Source organism: Mustela erminea, chromosome 13 (genome assembly GCF_009829155.1).
Source record: "Mustela erminea isolate mMusErm1 chromosome 13, mMusErm1.Pri, whole genome shotgun sequence".
NCBI classification, from domain to species: Eukaryota; Metazoa; Chordata; class Mammalia; order Carnivora; family Mustelidae; genus Mustela; species Mustela erminea.
The window spans coordinates 58,785,990-58,798,231 of NC_045626.1; the positions used below are offsets into that span (position 1 = coordinate 58,785,990).

At 42.8% G+C, this 12,242-nt stretch overlaps 1 long non-coding RNA gene across 1 annotated transcript; it reads right to left on the bottom strand.

Moving 5' to 3' along the window:
• Positions 1–1,466: 1,466 nt before the first annotated feature.
• LOC116572133 lies at positions 1,467–11,221 on the bottom strand. Its single transcript, XR_004278136.1, has 3 exons — positions 11,146–11,221; positions 3,064–3,249; positions 1,467–2,095 (listed from the first exon to the last, which is right to left on the bottom strand). It is a non-coding gene; the product is annotated as an uncharacterized LOC116572133 (long non-coding RNA).
• Between the last annotated feature and the right edge of the window lie 1,021 nt (positions 11,222–12,242).

Here is a 12,242-nt window from a genome sequence, read left to right on the forward strand (position 1 = left end):
ACGCACATTAACGATCCAAGCTACTCTTAGAGCTTTTGTTTGTGTTGCAGCTCCCCGTATTTCCACCATTCCTGAGTTTAAGTGAAGGATTGAAAACTTCATATCTGAGTCTGCTCACCTAGTTCTCAGCCTGTCTCCTGTACCACCTTCCAACACCTTCCAACATCACTCACCGTGCAATGGAGCTGACTGACCTTGGGAATTCTTCTATGAACATAGTTTCTTTCCATCCCTACTGACAGCTCCCCCCAACACGAGACCCCATGTTAGGGAGAGACGATAACAGCAAATCCTTGGCGACGACTCTCAGATTCTTCTGGTCTGTGTAAAATGAGGTTATACTTCCTCCCCACCACATGCCTGGAGCTCAGTCTGGCATCAGGGAGTCAGTATCCACCAGAGCTCCATGGTACCACTTGGGTGGCCAGGCAAGGCTGTGGGGTGGGGTTGGGGGTGGGGGATAGGACAATGCTGAATTCCCACACACCTAGATTCTGGGAGAAATGCCCTCCAAGAGGGAACCTTATGATGCCCTCTGACAGGGTAGAAAAAGCCAGACTTCCCGGTTTAACTGACATCAAGCATTCAGGTAGGAATTCTGGGGATTTGGGGGGAATCTCTTGAGTACACAGTGATGAAAACAAACAAAAACCCTGATTTTTTGGTGAATCCAAGAATGAAACCAGAGGGTCAGAGCTTTCTAGAGTCTAGAGACTCTCTCTTCCTCCTTTCCGCTGTGCATATCCCATCCCTTTGAAATACTGGAGTGAATGGGGTGGAGGGAGTGGGCTCTGAGCCAGGAGCTCCACATAGTTTGGTTGAATGAATGAAAATAGACAGTTAGGAGATTCAACACACATCCTCTGTCCCCTTTCACCCATTTCTCTACCCTGTAGAATCATATCACCCTCAGCAGCAATGATTAGTAGGTTTGAGATCCTTTGTAAGCCTGAGCTTGAGCAAGAGTTTCTTTTTGTTTGTTTTTAAGAAACAGCACCACTGTATGTAAAAATATCCAGGCCCCTTCTGGCCCTCACTGAGCTCCATTTATTATTCATTTAAAAAAGAAATCCAACCAACATGGTTCTTTCCAGGCCTCTTCCTGTTCAAACTTTCTGGTGTTAGAGCTGTCATTGCCTGGTGGAGTTGAGCTTTGCCTGGTTTACAAAAGTAAGTCTTCCACACTAGCATTTTTGTCCTAGAAGGGACACAGCTCTTGGAGTCCAAGACACTTGACTTTTGGTTACAGCACGACTGCCTTGTCATTCAGTGACCACTGAGCACGTCACAGAGGGAAATAAGGTCACCTTCCCAGAGTCGCAGTGAGGGTTACGTTGGGTACAACATGTGAGCGTTCCTTGCATAGAGCCTGGAACACAGATCCTCCCGCCCTGGGCCATTTCCTACACGGTGGGGGCCATTCTTTGTAGTTGGTATTTACAGAAGCAGAAGAACTTTTAGTGCAGCTAAGTAGAAGATGAAGAAGAAAAACAACTTCAAAGATTATAAGTTTGTTTAATAATGCCCACAGAGGGATATGTGGAAAATACAATTTTAAACTGAGTAAGGATGTTGGCATTTCGTGTACCTATGAAGATTGTTATTTTTTGCTGATTTTTTATAAGGTTCTCTTTCTATGATACTTCACTTTGGTGATAGCAAGTGGATCAAAATATTAGTGCATGTGAGTCCTAGATATAGCATCTAAACAATTTCTACTGAATTGAAACAGTGCCAGGCAATACTGGGTTCGGCAGTCCTCATTCTCCTTTCTGCTCTGTGCCTACAGGAGACCACAGTTCACAGAGTCCTTGAAGTTAGAGGAAGCCACTCCAAATTAAATGGGAGCACAAGAGGCTTGTGTCACTTCTGGGCTGAGGCAGAAAGCCCCAGGGTGAGCCTGTAGTCTCTTTCTTCCTTTCCTTGAGTCAGAGAAATCCTACATAGTGGAGTCTCTGCCAGCTTCAATCCCTGAAACCCATGTGGAGCAGAACACACCCTGCACCAAGTTGGACATGAGTGAGTTAGAAGCCTACAGTGTGATGTCACTGAAATTTCATAGTTCCTTTGTTATCGCAATATAACCTGGTCTGTCCTGAAAAATACAAAAGAACAAGTGAATGGCAATAGATTAAAAAAGAAATAAGAAAGGTCATCACCAAATCACTTGTTAGTAATCATGGCCTTCAGGTTCCGCTAATCAGTAAGGGTCAGAAAATAGTGAGACATGCCATATAACAACTTACAGACAAAACTCACTTCTTCAAGATCCTTCTCACTTAAAGGATTCCACACTTGTCTGTTACTGACTTATCTAACTTGTTGAAATGAAAATAATTATAGGTTATATATTCCTTCTACAAGTATTTAAGTATTTATTCCTTCTACAAGCCAGATTCACCATGATGTGATAGGAAACAGGCAGCCAAAAAGACAAACACACAAAACCTGTCATGTGAAACGTGGTGATAACCACTATCTTAAAAAGGAAAATGTGAGGAAAGAAGGTGGGGAGGTTTGGGTGGGGACACAATTTTAAATAGGGTCATGGAGAATATCTCATGTAAAAGGTGAGAGAGTGAACTATGCTGATATCTGAAGGGAAAACAATCCAGGCAGAAGAAACAAGAAGTGCAAATGGCCTGAGGTAGAAATGAGTCTGATATGTTTGAAGAATAGTGAGAAGGCTCGAGTAGCTGAAAGGAGCAGGCCAGAGAGGGGGCAGTGAGACATGAGAACAGTCATCTTTGGGTGGGGATGGAGCAAATATGTGGGATTCTGCAGGTACAATAGGTAAGATTGGTTTTGCTGAAGCCAGAGGAGGTTTTGAGCCAAGGAGTGTTGTGCTCTGGCTGTTCTGAGAAAAGTCAGAAGGAGCAAGGCAAAGGAAGAAAAAGGGAGACCAATTTGGAAACCATTACAATAGCCCAGGTGAGGAAAGATGGTCTGTGACCAGGGTGAGGGAGCAGAGAAGGTAAACTATACAACACAGGTAGAGCTGCAGGAATTGCTGATGGATGTAAGATGTGAGAGTCAAAAGCATGCTAAGGGTTTGGGCCTTACCTGGATTCATTGTATTCATGTGTCCGTAGAGTCACCACTGAAAATACACATGGATAAATGCAAACCCAGAGAGATGGAATCTCCAAGATCACCAATATGGCGGTTCAAGCTGAGAACACACCCCCATCTGATCCCGAAACCCATGCTTCCAATCATTCCTCATGACCCTGCTCCCTGTGGAGAGCACTAGAAACAGAATGGAAAGCAAGAAATTTAGATAGAACATAGGAACCAAGAGAAATCCATGCCAGATGCCTCATTCTTTCTTCAAGCGGACCTACCACCCAAGTAGTTTCTGAATTACCGAGGATCTCAAAGGAGTGTTTCCTTTTGTCATTTGCAAAAGAAAAAGGGGTTATTTCCAAAAGTTTTCTTTGCACTTCCTCTTACCATTTACCACTGTTTTATGTTTTAGTGTGAGGCCCTAAGTATGGGAAGCCCTTCTATGGGGCTGCTATTGGGAAGGATGTTTCATTGCGTAACCATGGGCATTGGTTACTGTAAGGAGTTCCCAAGTTCTCGACAAATGTCAACGTGTTTTCTGACCACCCTGAGAGGGAAGCAGTTTGAACTTGGCCTATGTACTGTATTTCAACCCTGACACACATGCACGGGCCTTAGGGGCCTTTGGGGCCTTTGGGAGGAGTCCATACACTGCAGAGAACCATTTTCCACTTCTTTATCATTTTGTTAAAATATTTACCTAATCCGTCCTTGCATCCTTTACAATATTTTCTTAGGACTTAGAAAGGCACTATTTTTTTTCATGTCAGAGAGAAAAGTTTTTTCCAAAGTTTGAGCTTGGCCGTATAAACTTGGGTTGTTTTTCTCAAAATGAAGGAAGACTCTGGAGCCCCATCCCAGTTGCCCTAAATTGGAATATGAGAGGTGAAGACTTGAAACATCTGCATTTTCAATAAGCTCTGCAGATTATTTGGGTACACGCTCAATCTAAGCTTAGCTGTGAGCTGGTTTAAAAACCCAAAAACCCAAAGTCCTAGCCTTGAAAGAGACTTTCCATTTGGTACATTAGCCTGAGCATGTCATTCTTGTCCCCTTGAGCCCATCTCCTCAGCAAGAAAATAAGGAAAATGAGTATGATACTCACTGAATCCCCTTCTAGCTCTAATATTTTATGAATATTCATGTCTTTCCTGGAAAGCTGGCCAGAGATTTTTTTTCTATCACATGTCGCTTATTCCTTTGGAGGAAGCCTTCAGCCACTTCTTCGACCCAACGCCATCGTTGAGACGGCAGACCTTCCAGAAGTCTACCTGTTCCCACCCTCTCCGCTGCCAGTGTCTGCCCTTCCCAGCAAGGCTGTTGGCGCTGCAGGGCCAGGCTTCCCCACAGGCTTCTGCTATAAATGCTGTGTCACAGTTTGGCTCCAAGTGTCGGGGCTCCTAAGTGGGCCTGGCCTCCCCCTGTCTGAGTAGGAAGCAGGGATGGATGGCCCCGCGCAGACGGGCAGTGATTCTCTGTCCTGACTCAGTTCCCCTTCTCACGCTGACTGAGTCTTTCTCAGGGCTGCAGTGAGCCCAGAACAGAGGACAGTTGTCAGCTCAGCCAACACAGAAGAACCTGGCTTCCAAGGGCACACAAGACATCCTCTGACCAAGCGTGAGGGCTTGGAACCAAAGAGTGCTCTCCTTTCCCATCATCTAGACAAATCCTTTCATCTTTTCCCAACCAGCTTATGTCCTGGCCCCCTTTCTTGACCACATCAGCTAGTACGGCTGTCCCCTTTCTGGGAGTCTCATGACACACACCACGGCCATGGGCATTCTTGTCCTGTCTTGCCTTTTCCACACTGATTGATGTGGGTTGAGGTGGTGCCTCGGAGCCGGCAGATGCAGTGCGAGTTTCCCCTGTACAATGGAGTGTCCACCCCTGAGTCTCAGGTCTCTGCTTCAAGGCGATGAGCCCACATAGTCTGATGCAAGGATCCAATCAGACAACAGACAGAAACCTCTGGCACATGACAAGAATCATCATTCCATCCTGCAAGACTTCGGGAATTAAGCTATAGTAGATAGAACGCTCCTTTTCATTCCCAGAAGGTTTGATAGTAGCTGACCTCTCCTGAGGGCTTGCTGCCTATCAGGCACTGTGCTAAATTCTTCCATGTCTGAACCGTTCAGACATCACAGCTACCCTGCCAGGTAGGCCCTATTGCTATACCAATCTTTAAAATGGGCATAATAAAGGGTACATGATGGGATCAGGGACCAAATGCAGATCTCTCTAGTTCCAGAGTCCACCACCAGCCATGAGTGTCTGACTGTGACTTGGCTAACATATCTTGTGAGACCCAAGGTTTCTGGATGTTTCTATGTTACTTGGTTACGTATAACAAAGCTACCAAGTTCTTAACTGTTTTATGCTCCTGGTTCCTTCATCTGTATAATCCCACAACGACACTACAAATTACCATAATTCACCTCTGAACCCAAATTATTTTTCTTCTAAAGTACAGTGACATAATAGTAACAATAATGCTCATGGTAATAATAAGTAACGTTGAGTGTAATTGTTCTTTCCTCGTGTGTCATGATGGCAAATAAATGTGAGAGGGAAGAATAGCAGAACGTAAAGCTCGGAGCACTGGTGGGTGGCTGGGAGCACTCTGTCTGTCGGTGATGCAGGTCCTGCCTCCGTCGGGAGCACCGCGGTTCTGCAAGGGCCTTGGCCTTGTTCCTGCTCCTCAACATAGGGAGAGAGGACAAGATTCTAATCATGGGAATGGGGCTGAAGCTTCGTGTTCGTCGTTACAGGCTTTGTGACCGAAATGATCATAAACTCTTCTGCTTTTCTACCCTGGCTCATAACTCCTACCTTGTCTGGTTCCTGGAGACTAAAGTCAAGTAGTGTTTTATACCCCTTGCTTTCTCACCAGCCAGAGGTGTTATTAAACAGTTCTGAATTGAAGAGGTGCTTAAGCATTTACTGTTTGGTTTTAATTTGAGGTAAATTTTTATTTTTATTAAGATTTTATTTGTTTGAGAGAAAGGGAGAGAGAGAGAGAGCATGAGTGAAGGAAATCATGCACAGGGAAAAGGGGTAGAGAGAGAAGCAGACTCCCCGCTGAGCAAGGAGCCCAACATGGAGCTCGATCCCAGGACCCCGGGATCATGACCTGAGCCTAAGGCAGACGCATAACTGACTGAGCTACCCAGGTACCTTGAAGTAAATTTTTAAATCTTAAGTTATTGAATTTTATACACTTTCAGAAGGCAGATATTTAATTCGTTAGAGCTTCATTACCTGTAGCATTCCCTACTCTTTTGGATTAAGAAATCAAGGCAGTATGACAGCATAGAGATGTCATGCCGCTGTAGAAGACAGATACGACACGACCACGCTCATCTTAGACTCTAAGTCAGCAATATTTTCCAGTGGTCTTCCAAGAATCGGTTCATACAAACTTCACATGTAGTTAGCAGGACATTCTTTAGGTGAAGACATGAAAGAAAATTGATCCATTTCATATGAGCTTGACCAATACTTGTCCCACCCAAAATAAGAGAGCATTAATATCTTTAACAGCTATGTTCTGGAAGCTCGTTTCTTTCCCAGCCTTCCATCTCAACGAAACGTGTAGCATCATCTTGCTGTTATTCATTTTGTGCTTTTCTTTTCTTTCTTTTCTTTTTTAAAAGATTTATTTATTTATTTATTTATTTATTTATTTATTTGACAGAGATTACAAGTAGGCAGAGAGGCAGCAGAGAGAGAGGGGGAGGCTCCCCCACTGAGCAGAGAGCCCAAGGTGGGGCTGGATCCCAGGACCCTGGGATCATGATCTGAGTGGAAGGTAGAGGCCTCAACCCACTGAGGCTCCCAGGCGCATCCTTTATGTGCTTTACTTGAATGGATAAGTGTGATAACATAATTGTTAACCTTGTTAACCAGTCATTGCTAAGACAAGAGCAGGAATTGTTTTACAGGTAGTAAATTTGTAAGAGTAAAGCACAGAAAATCGATTTGAGCTAGATCCAAAGATATGTCTTTTAAAACATTTATCTTAAATTTTTGGTAGTTATATGGAGGTTTTTATTATCAGAATATAAAAGTTAATTTCTCATATAGACTAAGAATCACTTTGCTGTTTAGTTTCACCTGTGTCTTAGCCTAACTCAAATGCACAAAATGTACATTTAGTTGTGTTTGACTTTTGAACCTATTTTTGAAATATTGGTGGTGACCAAACCCTTGGTAGATAGTATGGTGTGTATCAACCCAAATTCAGTTACAAATAAGTGGACGATCTAAACTCTCTGCTGTAGACTTTTAGATATATTACTACTGTAATAAATGTCCAAGAGAGAAGATAGAATATTACACACATAAATTATGCTATGCAAACAAAAATTCCAAAAGTCAAAGAAAATTAAAACATTTTAATGGATTTTATCAGCCAAATAAAAGTAAGTGTACTTTAATAGTGTACATTTAAAGTTACATAAATGTTATGTAAAATATGTATAATACTGAGCTTTGTCAAGCTAAGATAAATAATATGATTAATGTTCATTCTGGCTACAAGTCTTTCTGGCTAAGTATGCGACTCTAGCATGCACTGCCCTATTAAGACACTATTACTTTCTTGGATTTAATTTTCAATTAAATTATTTTAAACAAATTAAAAATTACTACAATACTGCATCTGTAGATAATTCTTAAATTGTTTTCCTTTAGTGATTATGCAGTTATTGTTTTGTGAGCCACAAATGGATTAGTAATTTTCAGATTTCTAAAACAGCAGCCTTCTTGTGAAATTGTTATTGAGAAATTACTTTGAAACTTTCAGGAAAAAAAATAAATAAATGCTTTCTCATTCTCTTTTTTTAAAAGTAGGCTCCACACACAGTGTGGGACCCAACACAGGTCTTGAACTCACTACCCTGAGATCAGGACTGGAGCTGAAATCAAGAGTCTGATACTTAACCAAGTAAGCCACGCAGGTGCCCCTCTCATACTCTTTCTTCAAAGAGAAGTGTTACATTTTGCTATGTCGCATATAGGCATGGAGCCTACTTTAAAAAGAGAGAGAATCAAAAAGCATTTAGTATTTGATGTCCAATAAAGGGAGTTTACTTGGAGAGAAGAATTTCAAGAGATTGTTCAATAATAGCCTAAAATTGAGAATTCCTTAAAATGAACCTGGCTAGGACTTCTTAGAAGAATGAATCACAATGGTCTTGTAGCTGTATCTTTTACTTATGCATGAGCTGAGTCTTCAAACACACTAACTTGTCTTCATTTTTTGTCATAAAACTGACATATGTAGGTTTGAATGTTTTTGAAATGCACATGAGATTAACTATGAAATGTCTTCCTCATTTTTCGAATTGCCAACCTCACTAGGTTAGAATAAACATACAGCACAGGGACCTTTTTCCTGAATGCTTCCAATGTTTTAATTTTTTTAATGTAAGAGTGACTGTTCCATTACCATCTTAAAGGTGAACATGGAATGACAAAGGGAACCGTCAACACAGATGAATAGACCCTTAATGTTCTAAATTAATCTTCTACTGTGAAAGACACAGTCTTTAAAAGTGACTTGGGCTTTTAATTTTTATTCTATTCTTTCTGTCTGGGCCCCTTGTATGGCAGCTGGTTTCCCCCTCAGGCGTATACTGTAGCTTAATGTGCCATTTTTCTTCACTAAATGTTAAAATACTTTTGACAGTCAATTGTCTCTTTAAGATTATATGATTTCCATTAGAGCTTATTTCTAAGAAGATTGTAAACATGGCTGACAAAACCTTGCTTCCAGCTAAAAGACTGGGGTTTTTAAGGTGAATATTAATGAGTTCATCTCCGTTCTTAATCCATACCAAAAATTCATGGAAAAAATTGAGAATAACTTAGACCAAAATGAATAAAGCTAATATTGATTAAAGACAGAAACTCTGAATTCCAGCATTGTCTGTGGTCATGGAGAAAGTATTTTTACAGTTGTAGCCTGGTCTGGCTTTCCAGATAAAAGCAGTGGGAATGACGCTTCCATCTCTGAGCCCTTGGTCATTTCATGTGTACCTCTAAGAGAGTAATAGGACAGTCACTCTTGCAGTTTCCTAACAAGTCACTCATAAAGGTACACGATGAAAAGCAAAATCCTATCTGCACTGCCAACTGGGGCTATCTGTAAATATCAGATTCCCCTATCCCATTGACCAAATGTCCAGATACATTTCTTCTCCACCAAAATGGGGGGAAAAAAAAAGAAGGCCAATGAAATGTACAGAGCCACACAAGAAGAGCTGGTGACATTCAAGAACAAAGGAAGGGCATATTAGGGCTGACAGTTGACTATGAGAAATACTAGCAAGTTTTAGAAAACACCTGAGAAGCTCTGCAAATCTCAACAAAATGTGAACTTCATGAACAAAGAGATAAAGGCTGAAATCCAAGATGAGATGGAAAGCATGCTAGTCGCAGTAACTAAATAGATGATGGGAAAACTTTAGAAAACCCACAAGGGGCTCAAGTTCAAGGTAAAGCCCGAGCATATATTTGTTTACCTTTCCTCCCAGTCCAAATTCTATGGCAATGAGCCAGACTTTTTAAGAAGGGAATAAATCCCTCGTAGGAATGCAAAACAACTGTGATGCTACTGGTAGAAGTTCTCAAGGACAGTTCAAGGCAGGAGAGGTGGAATTGATGGGGAGACCAACTTCTGCCTTGGCCTCAGCCTTCTGACCTAGGAGAGGCAGGGTCAGCAAGATAAAACTCTGATGTTTCCAAGTGAGAGAAGAATACTTGGGGTCAGTCTCCATTGGAGGGACCGTGGCTGGGGAAAGACTCAATGAATAATTGATATGGTGGGTTTTAGTGCTAGAGAAAGACCCAAAGCTTCCTACGTTAACAGCTGGTTGCCACAGGAGAGACTGCAGAATAGAATGACCATTGTTGGGATGCCTGCATGACTCAGTGAGTTAAGCATCTGCCTTTGGCTCAGATCATGATCCTAGGGACTGAGCCCTGCATCAGGCTCCCTGCTCCACTGGGAGCCTGCTTTTCCCTCTGCATGTGCTCTCCCAGTCGAAGAAATAAACAAAATCTTCCAAAAAAAAAAAAGAAAGAATGACCATTGTTATGCTCTTTATGATGACAGAAACAAAACCACACAGGCAGCTAGCTTTTCATGCCGAAAGTGAGGCCACGGGACACCTTCTGCTAGACTCTCCTGGGCTTGCCCCCGGCCCTTGGAGACCAAACTAAGCAAACTGGCTGCTCCCAGGCTCAGGCCTGGGTCCTAGATAAGGAGATTGAGACACTCTCTGTGGACATAAAATTAAAAGGGGGCATCCATAATCAACAGAGGTCATATTTCGATGCCATCTTTTGAAAAGTCAAAAAATTAATGGAAAAATTAATAGAATATCGATAGAATATGGATAGAATATCGAGATTTTAAGTAAAGATGGGATCTGCTTGTCAGGTCCAGAAAGCTCCATCACACCCCACATGGGACTGCAGAGACAGATGTGTCGTGTCCTGCCAAGGGTGATGGTTTGAAAAGACTCTGTAGACCAAGAAGAGCTGGTAAACAAATTTCCACTGCCATTCCCCATCACCAGTTGAGACTTCTAGTCAGCTGTCTGGATTGCTTGGTTTTGCTACATACGAGAAGCATGCATGAACATTTTCATACCATTACTCCCAAATCTGTCCTCCTGCCTTTATTTCCACTCCCCTGCAAGCCTCCAGTTCTTCTGTCTCAGGGGGCTTCAGAGATGCAACCTCAGGTTCCAGAGAGAACAATATTCACCTCACAACACTGAAAGGCTGAGTTGGAAGTTGGTATGAACCATCGGTCCAATGACTACTCCTGGAAGGCCATCCTCACAAGCCACTCTAGATATTTTTGGACAGGTTTGTGGGGGCCTGTCAGGCCTATCACAGATATCTAATAAGGGTTTGGTTAATCAGTGAGAGAATCATTCCATCCTTGATGTGTATACTGTTTGTATCACGAAGTCAGTCTCGGAAGGGCCTGTGTGAGGACAATGAAAATAAAGAAGGAAAAATAGAAATGGTATTAGTTGAGGCAGTCAGACAGAAGGTACTCACCTCTGTTCCTGCCCGTGACCTTCACTTGTCCGAGTCGTGGGGCAGTCCACCGGGTGTTCAAGTGTCCTGGGTCAGGCTGCAACAAGACCGCAGGCAAGAGGAATGAGTGATTTTCCACTGCCCAGTGTACCTTGGGTCAAGTGTCTGCTTGACCCGCCAGGACATGCCGAGTATTAACAGTGCAGTACAGCCAAATGTGTTGAGAGATACTTGCTAAAAGCCCAGGTTTCTGTTTCACAAACAATGTCTTTCATACCACGTGGTTCACAGCAAAAATGGAAAAGCCATCATTTCTTGGTTTCCTCATTTGGTTCCTCTCTTTTTATACTCGCTCCCCAGTTATACTCCCCGAGCCACAGAGAGGGACCCGGGAATGCATGGGCACCATGAACACTGAGTTTGCGAAGCTTAGATTTATTGCTCGATTTTGAAAGGCAGATTATTCGCTTGTCTATCGCTTTTTCACAAGGCAGACCTTTCGCAGACATTCTACGCGTTCCGCTCATAGGAAAGATGGCAGGGCTGACTCCACCCACGCCTGAACACAGCTCTTCAAAGGGGAGTTTCTGTTTCTGGCCCTATCTCTGCTATGGGTTGGCCTTTCCGGCTTTTCTCTTCTGTTGGCATCTGCCTTTGAGTTCAGTTTCCTTATCCCTGAAAGGGAAGTGTTGGGCTGCCTTCTTGAGGTTGGGCGGGGCTGGAGGGAGTGAGGAGGATGGGCAGTGGGCATGGGCAGTCACCTATGGGACCCTCCTCCTGGCCCCGGGGCAAAGCTGTTTCCCATACCCTCTGAACATTTGAAAGAAAGGTGCTTCTGCTAAAATATTTTTTGAGAATCATTTCACTAAATAACTGTCACGAGGTTTTTTTTTTTTTGGCTTGGGTGTCTTTTGACTCAATCCACCTCTATTTCAGAAGCTTATGCATGTGTTTTACAACTTCAAAAATATGATCAGAGGGAAATGAGTTTAAGGTGCAGACAAAGAGGAGTAATGAAACAGTGAAACAGAGGGTGACTTTTACCATTTTACCAGTGTTAGTAATAGGCACATTCGCGGATACTCCCTTCCCTCCCGGCTCGTCCGCTCAGTTCTTCA